This window comes from Triturus cristatus, chromosome 10 (genome assembly GCF_964204655.1).
Source record: "Triturus cristatus chromosome 10, aTriCri1.1, whole genome shotgun sequence".
Classification (NCBI taxonomy): Eukaryota; Metazoa; Chordata; class Amphibia; order Caudata; family Salamandridae; genus Triturus; species Triturus cristatus.
Window position 1 is genome coordinate 947,320,140 of NC_140593.1, and position 12,614 is coordinate 947,332,753.

Sequence of the window (12,614 nt, forward strand, 5' to 3'; positions counted from 1 at the left end):
AAGAGACAAAATCAAAAGCTATCTGAAGAGCATAAGATAAGTGATGTCACTTGTGGGAAACATGACAAAACTGAATGTAACCACGCCTATGAAAGACTACTGGTAACTTTCAAAAGTATATAAGAGAGATGTGTCCGTTTTTTTTTAGATGAATGGCATCCCAAAACTCGCCTTTTCTAAATTCGTTTTGGGCTTACTCCTTCAGTAAGACAGCTCTGGCATGACTCAGTTCACAGAGCTTGCTCTGCAAGTTTCTTGAATCAATCTGATGTAACACACACACACAAAGATAGATCAGGAAATGTGAAGGAATAATCCTGAGGAAGAAAAGAGACAAAATCAAAATGTATTTGAAAGGGAATAAGATACGTTGTGTGACTTGAGGGAAACATGAGAGAGTAACTGCATATAAGCTTGGCTATGAGAGACTACTGAACACATTCATAAGTATAGAAGAGAGATGGATTACCCTTTTCAAATGAAAAGCATCCCCCCAAAAAAATTCAGAGTGAGAATTATGGGTTGTGTGGTAAATCTTGTGTGCAACAAGAGGCAGGTGAAAATCTGATACAAAAATACAAAGGTGATACAGCAAAACTAAGAGACATGAGAAATTTGTGGAGAACAAAAGACAGATGTTTGAACAATGCCATCAGATTTCAGAGAAGAAAAAAGAGACATAAGAGAAATGCAGAAGATGTCAATCACAGATTATATCAATTGAAGGAGAGTAGGGAAAGCTATGACATGAATATGCCTCCATAATAGTTTTTTTAATATTAAAATCTGAAACTTAATATACATTTTCAATGTTAGATAACCTATGTGCCTCTATACGATTTCCTGGATGATTTTACTTTTTGATTATGATACCCTGATTCCAATATGTGGGCATCTCTCCTCTTTACAGAGGGGTGAGGACTCCCTTATCTTAATGTAACGGAATTCCAGCATCTCCCTGTCCCTCCCTTTAAACTCCCGCCCCCCTCCTCCTGCCCTACCTTTGCAAACCCACTTATTTCCTCCTTCATCCTTGCTCCCCACAATCAACAACTCAATCTCTCCACCACCTCTGCTTACAAATCTTTCTAACTCAATCAAAAAGGGGGCCTCATATGTGCCTTCTCCACTTACTCACACACTATCTGTAGACTGTACCTTGAGGCCTAGCCCAGTCCCTTCTTCCTCACTCTTTCCTGCAAACCAACCCCACCCCTACAATCATCAATGCTTACTGTCTCATCACCCACCAAATCCTCCTTCATGTCACCCAGTCATGTTTCACCAGACCCATCAGATGTCTCTCTCCTTCTGTCTACATCCTATTTCAAACCATCAACAAAGGAGTGTATTAAAGTAATAGCAAAGAGGAAGAGCAAACTTGCAGATAATCACAGTAAATTATCACTGTTTGAAAAAACCCATTTGTTTTTTTTAAAAAGCCCTCACTCACCAACCTGGTTGGTGACATGCTTCATCATTGGGCCCCACCAGGAGTGGCCGCGTGCCACCCTAGTGTGCTGCGACGCCAGATTACTGCGGAGCTGGTAAAAAGGTGTTTAAGTGAGAAGTGAATTTAGTGAAATTAAAAATGTCCAAATTGTGTCAAAAAGAACTTTATTGATTTTGCCAATCAGACATGGTTAAAAAAATGTGTGGGATAAAGAACTAGAATTAAAAGTTCAGGTATTGTCCCTGAAAGTGCGGTCAACATGTTTCTGCCTACATGAATGTTAATCAGGCTTTCATCAGGACCAGAGGTGTAAATGTGAGAACCCGGCGGTATGGACACGCTAAGGCCCACCCTAACCAAGGACCAAGGAACAGAGGGCAGAGAGCAGGATGCACCCAGTAAATGACGCCTGCCCAATAAGCGAGCTATCCTACTCTGCCACTACTCTATACAGTTGCTTCTTGGAGCCCAGCATTTGGATTGCTGACCACATGTCTCAGTGTTGCAGAGGTGTGAGTAAGCGAAGGCAGGAAACTCTTGAGCCTCCACCCAATATTCCCTGGTGGAGGAGAATCCCATACACTTGAGTGGGTCCCCAAGCCTGTTCTGCCACTAAATAACATTACAATAATCTTTATAGCACAGCATTCTCACAATTTGGATATGGGCCCTTGGATTTTCGAAGTCAGAGCTAAGAAAATAGCGTGTCTTAATTATTGACTTAAGATTACTTGTGCCTCAAATCACTGTAGAGCTCTGGACAAGACTAGAGCGTGAAGTGGGCCCAGTGACTCATTTGAGTAACTGATGCATAGCCAGCAGAGAGCAGCAGAGCTCCAGTGAGTCGCCACAGCAGTAGAGAGGTGTGAGCCGTGAGTGCGGCAGCAGCGGCCACGAGCGGTTTGGACTGTTTTGAAGACGCCGACCGGGTGTTTCAGTTACCGGTCTCTAATCTCCGGGGGGCTTTAAAGTAGGCCAAGTCCCGAGCGGCATCCCCTGAGCAGCGTGCAGTGAATGAACGGACGAGTGGACGGGCGGGAATACCCTTCCACCAAGACCCGCTTTATCCACCATACCTGCTGAGCAGTCGTGTCACCGAACTCCAATTTCCGTGAAAAATCCTCGTGTAATCCCCGTGGTGCTCCTGACATGTCTGCTTTGTAGCTCCCCCACAGTTGTGTGGCGGCCGTCTATGGCGTTTCTACCGTTCCCGCTTCAGAGGTCAGGGGCACGGCCGGCTGCCCTGGGTCACAGCGGGAGTTACCCAGCCTCGCCGCCTATCTGCACCATTGTCTCTGGTCTATTCTTCTTCAGTCGTGGATTGATGTATGTGATTCCATTGTGTGCCCTTGCCATCTAGACTTCGCCTCCGCTTTTTTGTTAATGCCTGAGCACCCCAACAAAAGTCAGATAAGTGCTTGGTGCATGGTCCTGATTCTAATTTAAATTATTTTCATACCTTTTTACTGACTCATGAATCTTTACCCACGACCAAGTTGACGGTGAGGTCGGAGAAAACGCTGTTTCTGCTGCTCCCGCCTTTGTCCACCTTTGTCCCCACCGTTGACACCACTTCGGAGGTTGCTTTAGCCTCGGCCCCCTCTCATTAGCGGTTGGGGGTTCGGTTGGCAGGTGCGGCTGTGTGCGGCTGTGTGCGGCTGTGGCAACTGCGGCGTGTTGAGAGGCGGAGCAGTTTGATTGGAGGACAGCGTATGTCCGGCGCCTGTCCTGGAGCATCGAGGTTTTTCCATTCCATTCCATTCTTCATTTGCTGGCTGTATTACTTGGGCACTTCCTCGGGACCTGGGCTGAAACTCCCGTAGTCCACCCGCCGCCGCAGTTTCATCAGGACGCGGTCGCTGTGTGGAGGACTACATCTCCCAGGGTATCCAGCGGCAGGAGCCGCCCACGCGATCAGCTGAGGCCGAAGGCGCTTTAAATCCCGCATCCTACCCGCGTCGCGGGACCGCGCGCGGACTGCGCCGGACGAAGACCGGACAAAGGGCGGACAGTCTGTGACAGTCCGGGACAGGTTGGGACTGTGCTGGGCCAGTAACCCTGATCATTGTACATGTTGTACTTTTGTGTGTTCCAAATAGGGAGACTTGTATTGTGGCATTTCCGCCCATTGAGTCTTTTTTTTTTTAACCAAATTTGTCACATACTGGTTGGTACAAACAGCATAGAGTAATAGTGCGGCATTAGCTAGTTAATTCTGTGGGATATGTCTAAACAAAAGGTTTCCTCTGTGTCTAACACCATGGACAATTATCTGGTGCAGGTTGTAAGCAAAATTAATAATGAGAGAAGGGCGTCATTGGGGTTGAGTTGTTCTTCTATTTCCCCTACGATGAGATCTTTGTCAGAACCCTCGCTAGAATCTTCATTACAGGTTAATAGTAGTGTCGTTCCTGACGTTGAGGTTCTAACTAGTGACATCTTCGAACAAAGTGCGTCCTCTGTCGTCAACCTGCAAATTAATCTCGAAGTAGACGTAGATCCAGACATTGAAGTAGAGAAATCCCCGCCTCCCGTCCCCGTGCCTGTAACTAGAGCAGTCAGAGCGTGTAGAAAAGCCCAGTGCAAAAGTGGTGGGTCACGTTCTGGTATAAAAAAGACAACCTCTGTACCCAAAAGCATGGAAAAGGTTGAGGCAAATGGGTTACATGGTGACAAGGAGAACGAGGATGAGCAAATCAAAAAAATAGCTAGCATGATTGATTCAAAGGTTAAGTGTATTATTAAACCGTTGGTGGTCAAAATTGATCAGCTCATGGCAGAGGTAACAAGACTGAGTGTACTTTTAAATAAGACAGTGGAGGAGGGGGGTAGTATATCAACCCTGGTGTTAAGTAGAGCCGCACTAAATGTGGAGCACCCTAGGTGTGGGGCAGGGGCTGAAGAAAATGGGACATTGAACCCTCCCCTCATTCAACCCATAGTAGGTAAGGATGGTCAGAACGTAGTTAAAGAAGATCCCCCATTAAGACCTATTGCATCGCATCAAGAGAGAGATCCATTCCAATGTATCGTCGAGGCTTCCCCCCTCGTATTAGTCCTTGCTAACGCACCCACCCAGTCGCCTGGCAAAGTGGAATCTACATCCTCTTTGATTAGTAAATCGTTGCATTGGATGTTAAATAATATGAAGATGTCACCTTGGGGTAAACAACAATTAGCAGGGGAAATTATCATGGCAAGAAGAGTAGCATGGTTAGGGAATAACCCGAAACAATTTGCGGGACACTGCATAGTTCTCAATTTCTCAAGTTCAGGTGTACTCCCTAACGTCCTGGCAAATATATTCCCCCCACAACGAAGGGGTACCGCTATAATCCCACTAACGCTAGAATATTTTTATCGTAAGGGAGGAAGTGAAGTGAATCCGATGAGATTTAGATCAAAGCGGATTCCTGTCTCTAACAAATGGGGTAGGAGTGACTTAAATAGGGATTGGGGAATCAGCTTGGAAAATAGGTTTGGGGTCTTGTCTGATCTGAATGACTGTGATTGACTTGAAAGGGAAGGTAGACTGGAGAAAAAGAACCAAGCCAAGTTTGATAGACTGTGTGCTCCTATAGTGCAGAGATCATTTTATGTTGATCTCATCCCCCGACCAGAAATGATGGGAGTATCCAACTACCTAGAGAGACAGCCTGAGACAACTGACCTAGTTCAACCGATTTGCTCTAACCCTTTGGATAAATGTGATAGTCTAGGATCTGAGGTATTAACAATAGAGCCACTCGGCAGCTCATTTACTAATGTTGAGCATGAGTCTGAGACGGAGGGCAAGATTGAAAGTTTGTTAACAATACAAGACCCCTCTTGTTTCCCAGCAGTTGAGGCAGGGTTGATTTTTCTTTCCTGGAACCTTGCTGGAATCGGTAATAAGTTAACGTCTCCCGAATGGGGTAGTTTTGTTGACCAGTTCGACATCATCCTTTTTCAAGAATCCTGGTCATTGGTTCCAGTACATCGTATGGGGTTCCTTAATTTTCAGGTACCTGCTATCAAAAAAAACAAAGGTCGGCCATCTGGGGGCTTGATAATTTGGATCCGCCAATCACTATGCTGCAAAATTAAGCAACATAGCTCTCTACTAAATGACATTTTGTCAGTGAATATCACATGGGCCTCTGGCCATGGAGTGGCAATTTTCAACATTTACGCTAGAGGGATGGTTGGGGGACAAACATCCGATGTAATCACTGCTCTTGACCTCCAGCTTGAAGCACTTCCAACCCAGCTGTCTATTATTGTGGGAGGTGATGTTAATACTACATTTGAGCCATTTGGACATGAGGACCAATTTCTTGCAGCTGAGGAAGATAGTAAATGGGGTGTCCCTCAGTTGGAACTTCCCGTAGTTAAAAGATGGTCAGCAGTAGCTATTCAACTTAAAGCTTTATGTTTAGAGAGAGGGCTCAGAGCAGCCAATGGGCGTACCCCGTCTGATCGCCAGGGAGCAAAAACATTCGATAATGGTAGGTCCTCCAGTCGCATAGATTATTTCCTGGTGGATATTAGAGAATGGCATAGGTTGATTGATATGACCATAAAATCCAGGGTGGAAAGTGACCATAACCCTCTCTGCATGGAATTCCAAGCACTTAAGGGGTTTAGAGAACCTGAATTAGGGGGGGGAAATCACCTTAGATATTGTAGCCTCGAATAATATGCGCCACGTTAAATGGGGCAGATTTATTGAGAACCCAGAGAAGTTGGAGGATCTTAAAAAAGTGGTGCTAGATGAAGTGGCTAACATAAACATTCAATCTGCCAATCAAAACTTCCCCCAAGCTATGCTTGAGGCTCATACCCACTTCTTTATTAAACTTCAAGGGTTCTTTATGAAGACCATAAAAGCAGATAAGGCCAATAAAATAAAAACATCTGAGGCGGGATGGTACAATAAAGCTTGCAAAGTAGCCCGCCAGAACCTTAGTGCTGAACTTAGAACTAGAAATATTCCAGGTGTGAGAAAGGCTAGAGAGATATACAGGCACACACAGAAAGTGGCCAAGAAACAGTGGGATGAGGAACAGTGGCGTGATCTGAAATCTGCTTGTGTAGCTAAAGATCAAAAGCAATTTTGGGCCATAGCCAAGTGGGACAGAGGAGGGACAGCTCAACCGCCCCAAAATAATGTTGCCAAACACCAGTGGGTTGATTTTTTTAGACCACAATACGCCTGTAATCCATCTGAAGGAGAGTGTTCACTTCCCCCCACTATCTTCTATCAAAGTCAGCTATTTACGACCAAAGATGTCAACCTAGCACTAGACTGCGTGACTGGGGGTAGAGCCCCAGGAATGGATGGCATTCCAGCCAATGTGTTTTTAAGTGATAGATTACCTTGGTGTCAGTATTTTGAATGGTTAGCTAATTCTGTGGCTAAGGGTGCGCCTATCTCCACCTCATGGAAAGGTGCGGAAATAATCCCGGTTTTTAAAAAGGGTGACAAATCACTACCCAGTAATTATAGACCTATCAGTCTTATAGACTCAGCCCAAAAACTTATAGGTCGACTAGTACAAAATAAACTGCAATCTTGGGTAGAATAAAATTATATTTTGTCCCCATATCAAGCTGGTTTTCGACCCTGTACTAGTTCTGTTGATCAGGTTTTTTTTTTTTAGCACTTTATTGGAGGAACGTGACCTTGACCAATGGGACACTCTATGCGGTCTTTGTAGACCTGAAATCAGCCTTTGATTTAGTCCCCCGTTCCAAACTTTGGAGGGTTCTCGCTGAAGCAGGGATGGCGCCGGAACTGTTAACGCTTCTTGTCCGCTTGCATGAGAACAACTACGCAAGAATCAGGTGGGGGGCACAGGGTGAGGTGACCGACTCATTTCCAGTCGAGCGTGGTGTCCGACAGGGGTGTGTTTTGGCACCCACGTTGTTTTCTTTATACATCAACGGCATAGTAGATCACCTTAATTGTTCCCCCACAGATGCCCCGGTATTAGCAGGGGCTCGCGTGCCAGTCCTCATGTTTGCGGACGACACGCTGATAGTTTCCCGGACTCCGAGTGGGTTTCCAGAAGGCAATAAACGCGTTTGGAGATTTCTGTCAAACGCGTGGACTTGAGATAAACACCTCCAAAACCAAGTTCATGTCCCTGAATCAGCGGAAAACATTCAAAGGTGTAATTAATTTTAATGGTACCCCATTGGAACAGGTTGAGGCATTCACGTACTTAGGAATATCTCTCCAGAGTAACATGAGCTGGAAAAGTCACATTGATATGGCTGTTTTAAAATTTCACCAGTTGGCGGGTGTAATTGCCTCTCAGCACATATCTTCTTTAACCAAGCCTATTACTCCTGCCCTAGAAATCTACAATATGAAGGTCATAAGTGCCTCTTTGTACGGTTCGGAACTGTGGGGTTTTACTAACTTGAAACAATTAACATTGGCAGAGAACAAGTTTATACGCTGTTTAGTTGGGGTTCCCCAAAGTACCCCCACCGTTCCGCTTGCATACGATCTTGGCAGGAAAAAAATAGAGGATTTAGCACGGTTACGTCCCCTACTTTACTGGAGATGGATTATGACAACTCCCGAACTAGCCCACTATGCTACTGCCCTGAAGGATATCATCAGGGCAGATCGTTTCCATTCCATTCTATGGCTTAAGGAAATTAGGGGTTTGTTAACAAAGTTGGAACTAGACCACCTATGGGTTGACCCAAATGGTTCAAGCTTCCCATCAAAGTTAACTTTGAAAAAAATGTACTGGGATATGATCTTGATGCCTGCCCATAGGTTTGGTTCAAATGCTAAGCTAACGGATCGCTTTCTTGACATTAAACCCCTACCAACTTGTGAGGCTTATTGGGATATCATAGAAAGGCCCCATGATAGAAAACTGTATTTCCAGTTCAGAATTGGGACTCTTCCTGTAAAAGCGTTCACTCATAAATGGTCATCTACTCGGGATATCAAGTGTCACCGTTGTAAAGATCTGACTGAGGATATAGGCCATCTGCTGTTCGTATGTCCCCTGTGCACTAGCCCTCGTCGCAAGTGGCTAAAACCAGTGTGTTTAAATCTGGGGACACGTAGGTACACAGAGGCTTTAAGAATACTTAAATCAGACTGCACACCCCGTATGGCAACTGCTGTCGCAAAATTTTTAGGGTGGGCCTGGATTATACGCACCCGCACTCTATAGCCTCCAGAAGCTAGCCAATGAACTTTATGACATCGAATAATGTATGATTAACTTTTAAAATTATGATTTTTTCTGAATTGTTTTAATCCACTGTTGCTTAAATTTTGTAATCGACAGCACCATGGTTTAATGAGTTTAAAAAAAAAAAAAATGAATTCCATTTTGTAGTATTTATAGTGTTGTGTTAGGATACTTGCTTTTATGACATGCCGTTGAATAAAGCTTTGAAATTTGATTTGTAACTGATGCATATGATGGTGCGATATGTAGTGTTTTCAAACATCAAGTTGCTGCGGTATTGACTTTGGCAAATTATTTATCATGCCATGAATTGGCTAGGAATCTACATTAACACAGCTGTACAAATTCCACTTTGAATTATTGGTTGCTAAAAAAGAAAAATCCTTTTACATATGATTCTTCTCAGACTTGGTACACTTTCTCTTTTCCATGAAGGAATGTCTCAGCTTATGCACTATTTCAGTGAACCACAGCGCAGTCCTGTAGCCCCAGGGTGCTGCGGAAAGAACCTTGTTTACGATCACAATTTTTCTGTAGCTCAGGTGGTGCACAGAGTGCATGTTACAACATGGCCAGCATAGGTAGTGACAGGGCTAGGACCTTCTAGTTTAAACAGTTAAATATCATTTAAGGGTTATATTCAACTATCTTTTTTTGTGTTTTTTTTTAAAGGTTATATTAAACTATAGTGCAAATTAAAACGGGTATGTTTTCTAAACTACACCTCTGGCTGGACACTGATCTTTTCTGACTTTTGCTTGATTGTGTCATGCATTATGAGTTCCAAACCTATGATCACCTCCCAGATCAAGGCCTGTCCTTCTCGACACCCCAAGAGAGTTGTGAACAATACATTAATAGCCCCAGCCATGGAATACCAATAGTAAGCGACAGTTGCACAATTTGAAACAAGTGAGTCCCCCAGGACCTGGAGAAACGGCCCTGCATACAATACCATTCTCAGACCACGTCCATGCGTAGCTAAAATCAGGAGAGGAAATCTCCATGGCATAAGCGAACAAAGTCCCTAAAAACGTGGGACTCACTCAGCTGAAGTTTTACCACTCTTTTCTGCATCAACATCCTCTGCAGATTAAGTCCCTTCGTAGCACGGTTCTGTGACTAAAACCTCCAACATTCTGGCAGCAAATGTGCATCATGAGCTCTTCTCTGTCTGGAGATCTTATCGCTCAGTTATCATCTATCCTCCTTGAGACTAAGCCAACTCCACAGAATTGCCAGCAGAATGAAGCCAACAAATTCTAATATCCGAGGCACACACAATATAACAATATTGCCTATTTTATATTTTAGCCCATGGTGCCTCGTGCACTCTTCACACTGTGTATAGTTTCAACAATGATTTAACCCATGTGCATTGTTTTGATGCCAGTTGACACACGTTGACCTTCTAGCTACTTCCTTTAACACATTCTTACATTTTGAAAGGTGTCCTTTCCGGTTTTCCAACATGCCTGATGTCCAGTCGATTCTGAAGGGAACTCTAATGCTAAGCCTACCACAAACAAACACCTATATGATCGCCAGCTTCGTTCTTTCTATCAATATGAATGACCCACAAGGCATATCCCAAACTTACCTAATGTTTAATTGTTTTTTTGCATGTGTCTCCAAGGAGACCAAACTACATGAGCATCGTTCCTATTATCTTAACTATCCATCTGACAGTAGCTCTATAGCTTAAACCAATCACATCACAACCTCCCACTCTAGGAGTAATCTCCTGCTGAAATTGTCTGGCTCTTGCCAACTTTATTGGCTTAACGAAATTAAACGTCACACATGTATTTTTTTGGGTTATAAATTCTGGAAGAGATTCCAGGCGTAGCTGTAAATTCAGAAGCAGAATTCTAAATGATAAATGAGTAGACGGCAGGCCACAAAAACATTGTCACACTGAGTGTCCAGTCAATTATTCAACTTTATTATATCTTCAAGTCATATAAATTCAACCAGCCAGCACGTGTTTCTTTACAGTGAGAGTGATACCAGTAACTTCATCAGGATTAAAGAGCATACATTTGTATTCAAATATATACTACTGAATGGTATCCCTCAGCTTGTTTTTGATGATAGGAGGCCAGAATATAACTTTGGGGGGGGGGGGGGGGTAGGAGAGGTAGTCTGCATGAATATAAATTACCCGACTGTCCCGACAAGTTTGAATAAGCCACAGACTTACATGTACCTCTTCAATAGACAACCTATTTTTCTCACATGCCAAATTATCACCATTCTACGAATTTCCATCACTTCTGACAAAATATTAGACAAGCTATTAGTCAAATACTACATAGCGTAGCCCACCCATTGGCCTTAACCTGGAGCGAGTGTCCTTGATTTCACATCTCCCATTAAGATTCTGACAAAACTTCCACTTTCCCCTGAAATTGACTAAACAAAAACATCGCAGGATGATCACAACGTCTACCTAAAATGGGTCACCGCGAAAGCAACCTATATGAATTAATTGTGTAAAGCAGATGACATCCCTTCACTACCAGTCCCCCAAAGGTAATTTACCAAACAAGGTTTACTTGGGCGCAAGAGTCAGCAGGGCTTATCTAGACACTTCACTGAAAGACGATTTGCACACTTAAAACGACGTATGCAGGGTGTATTTCCTGCACTTCTGCAACAAAGCAAGGCATAACCAATTCAGCCCATCTAGGCTCTTTGTGTCCCAGTCCCTTCTGCTCACTACACACGTGTTGTGAGAAGAAGTATCTGCAGCCTTGGAGACCCTACCCCTCAAACCCTACCCCTCAATCCCAACCCCTGCATCTGTGCTGGCAAAGTACCTCTGCTGCCGAACATCACATCAGGATGCGGTCCCTGTACAAAGCAGACACAGATTTCAGCCATATTATTTACAAAACAACACGCTGCTTTCAGCCAATCAGGACTCCGCACACTGTCGAGCTGTCACTCTGGAGCTCCCTACGGCAAGCTCAAGAAACCAAACTAGCTATTTTCTACATGCTCACATGTAATGGCGTGGGTTGCACGAAACAAAGAATGGACTACGACCTGAAACCTCACTGGTCTATACCCCGGTCCATTTCGCGCACTCTCTCTCGCGCGCGCCTCCCCCACACCCCACCCCCTGTAAATGAAACGAGGCGGCCATGTTTGAATGGATATAGTTGGACCGAGCCGCAGTTCTTCTAATTTGGAGACCTGGTTACGGTTTTTTATAGGACTAGAAGAGATGTCTGTCAAGGAGGATAGCATTTGAAAAAATGGAACGATATATACCAGCACAAGTTTGCGCAGATCACTTTTCACAGAGGCAAGTGCAAATGTATCGTTTCTAGAAGGCTTTAAGTGAGAGGATGTGGTCCGTCTGCTTCGCTGCCGCCTCTGGTGCAGGAAACCAGGGTTCGAGCCTCGAGGTCGCGTCCAAATCTTGTAATTCTGGGCAAATCACGTAATCTCCCCGTGCCTGAATGTTTAATGTAAATACGGTGCTATGTAAAGCGCTCCAATACCTTCGGGTCGAGTTCGCGCTATATAAATATGCAAAGATAAAAAGTGGGATGAAAAACCTGGAGGGTCCCTCAAAGGGGTGTGGCCAATGTAATTAAGGGCGTAGCTTAAAAGCACTTAAGCTAAAAATCTGTGCTTAGCATAGTGTGCCGCCCAACTTGTATTTTGCTGTTTCTGTCATTGCATCTAGATATATGATACAGCAAGTAACATCATACCTACAAGTCAGGACTATTGGTTTTGTCAATGGTTGTTAGTTGCATGTGACACCACGACAATTTTGCTCCTCCTGAGTTTCAAATCGAGAAGGGAAATCCAGAGAGAAAATGACTCTAAAGGATTTCCCTTCCCCTACAATGCTCACCTGGCATGATGTCATGCTGTAACTCCTCCACTTGTGAGAAGTGAGCAGTGTGAGCAGCACACATCGATGTGCCTGCTGTCAC

At 44.2% G+C, this 12,614-nt stretch overlaps 1 protein-coding gene across 1 annotated transcript in view; it reads right to left on the bottom strand.

Moving 5' to 3' along the window:
- Positions 1-11,612, bottom strand: part of SEC22C (SEC22 homolog C, vesicle trafficking protein) — a 186,484-nt gene extending 174,872 nt beyond the window's left edge. The window contains exon 1 of the mRNA XM_085628780.1: positions 11,481-11,612. The gene's annotated coding sequence lies outside the window, so the exon portion shown is untranslated. The remainder of the gene's footprint in view (positions 1-11,480) is intronic.
- Between the last annotated feature and the right edge of the window lie 1,002 nt (positions 11,613-12,614).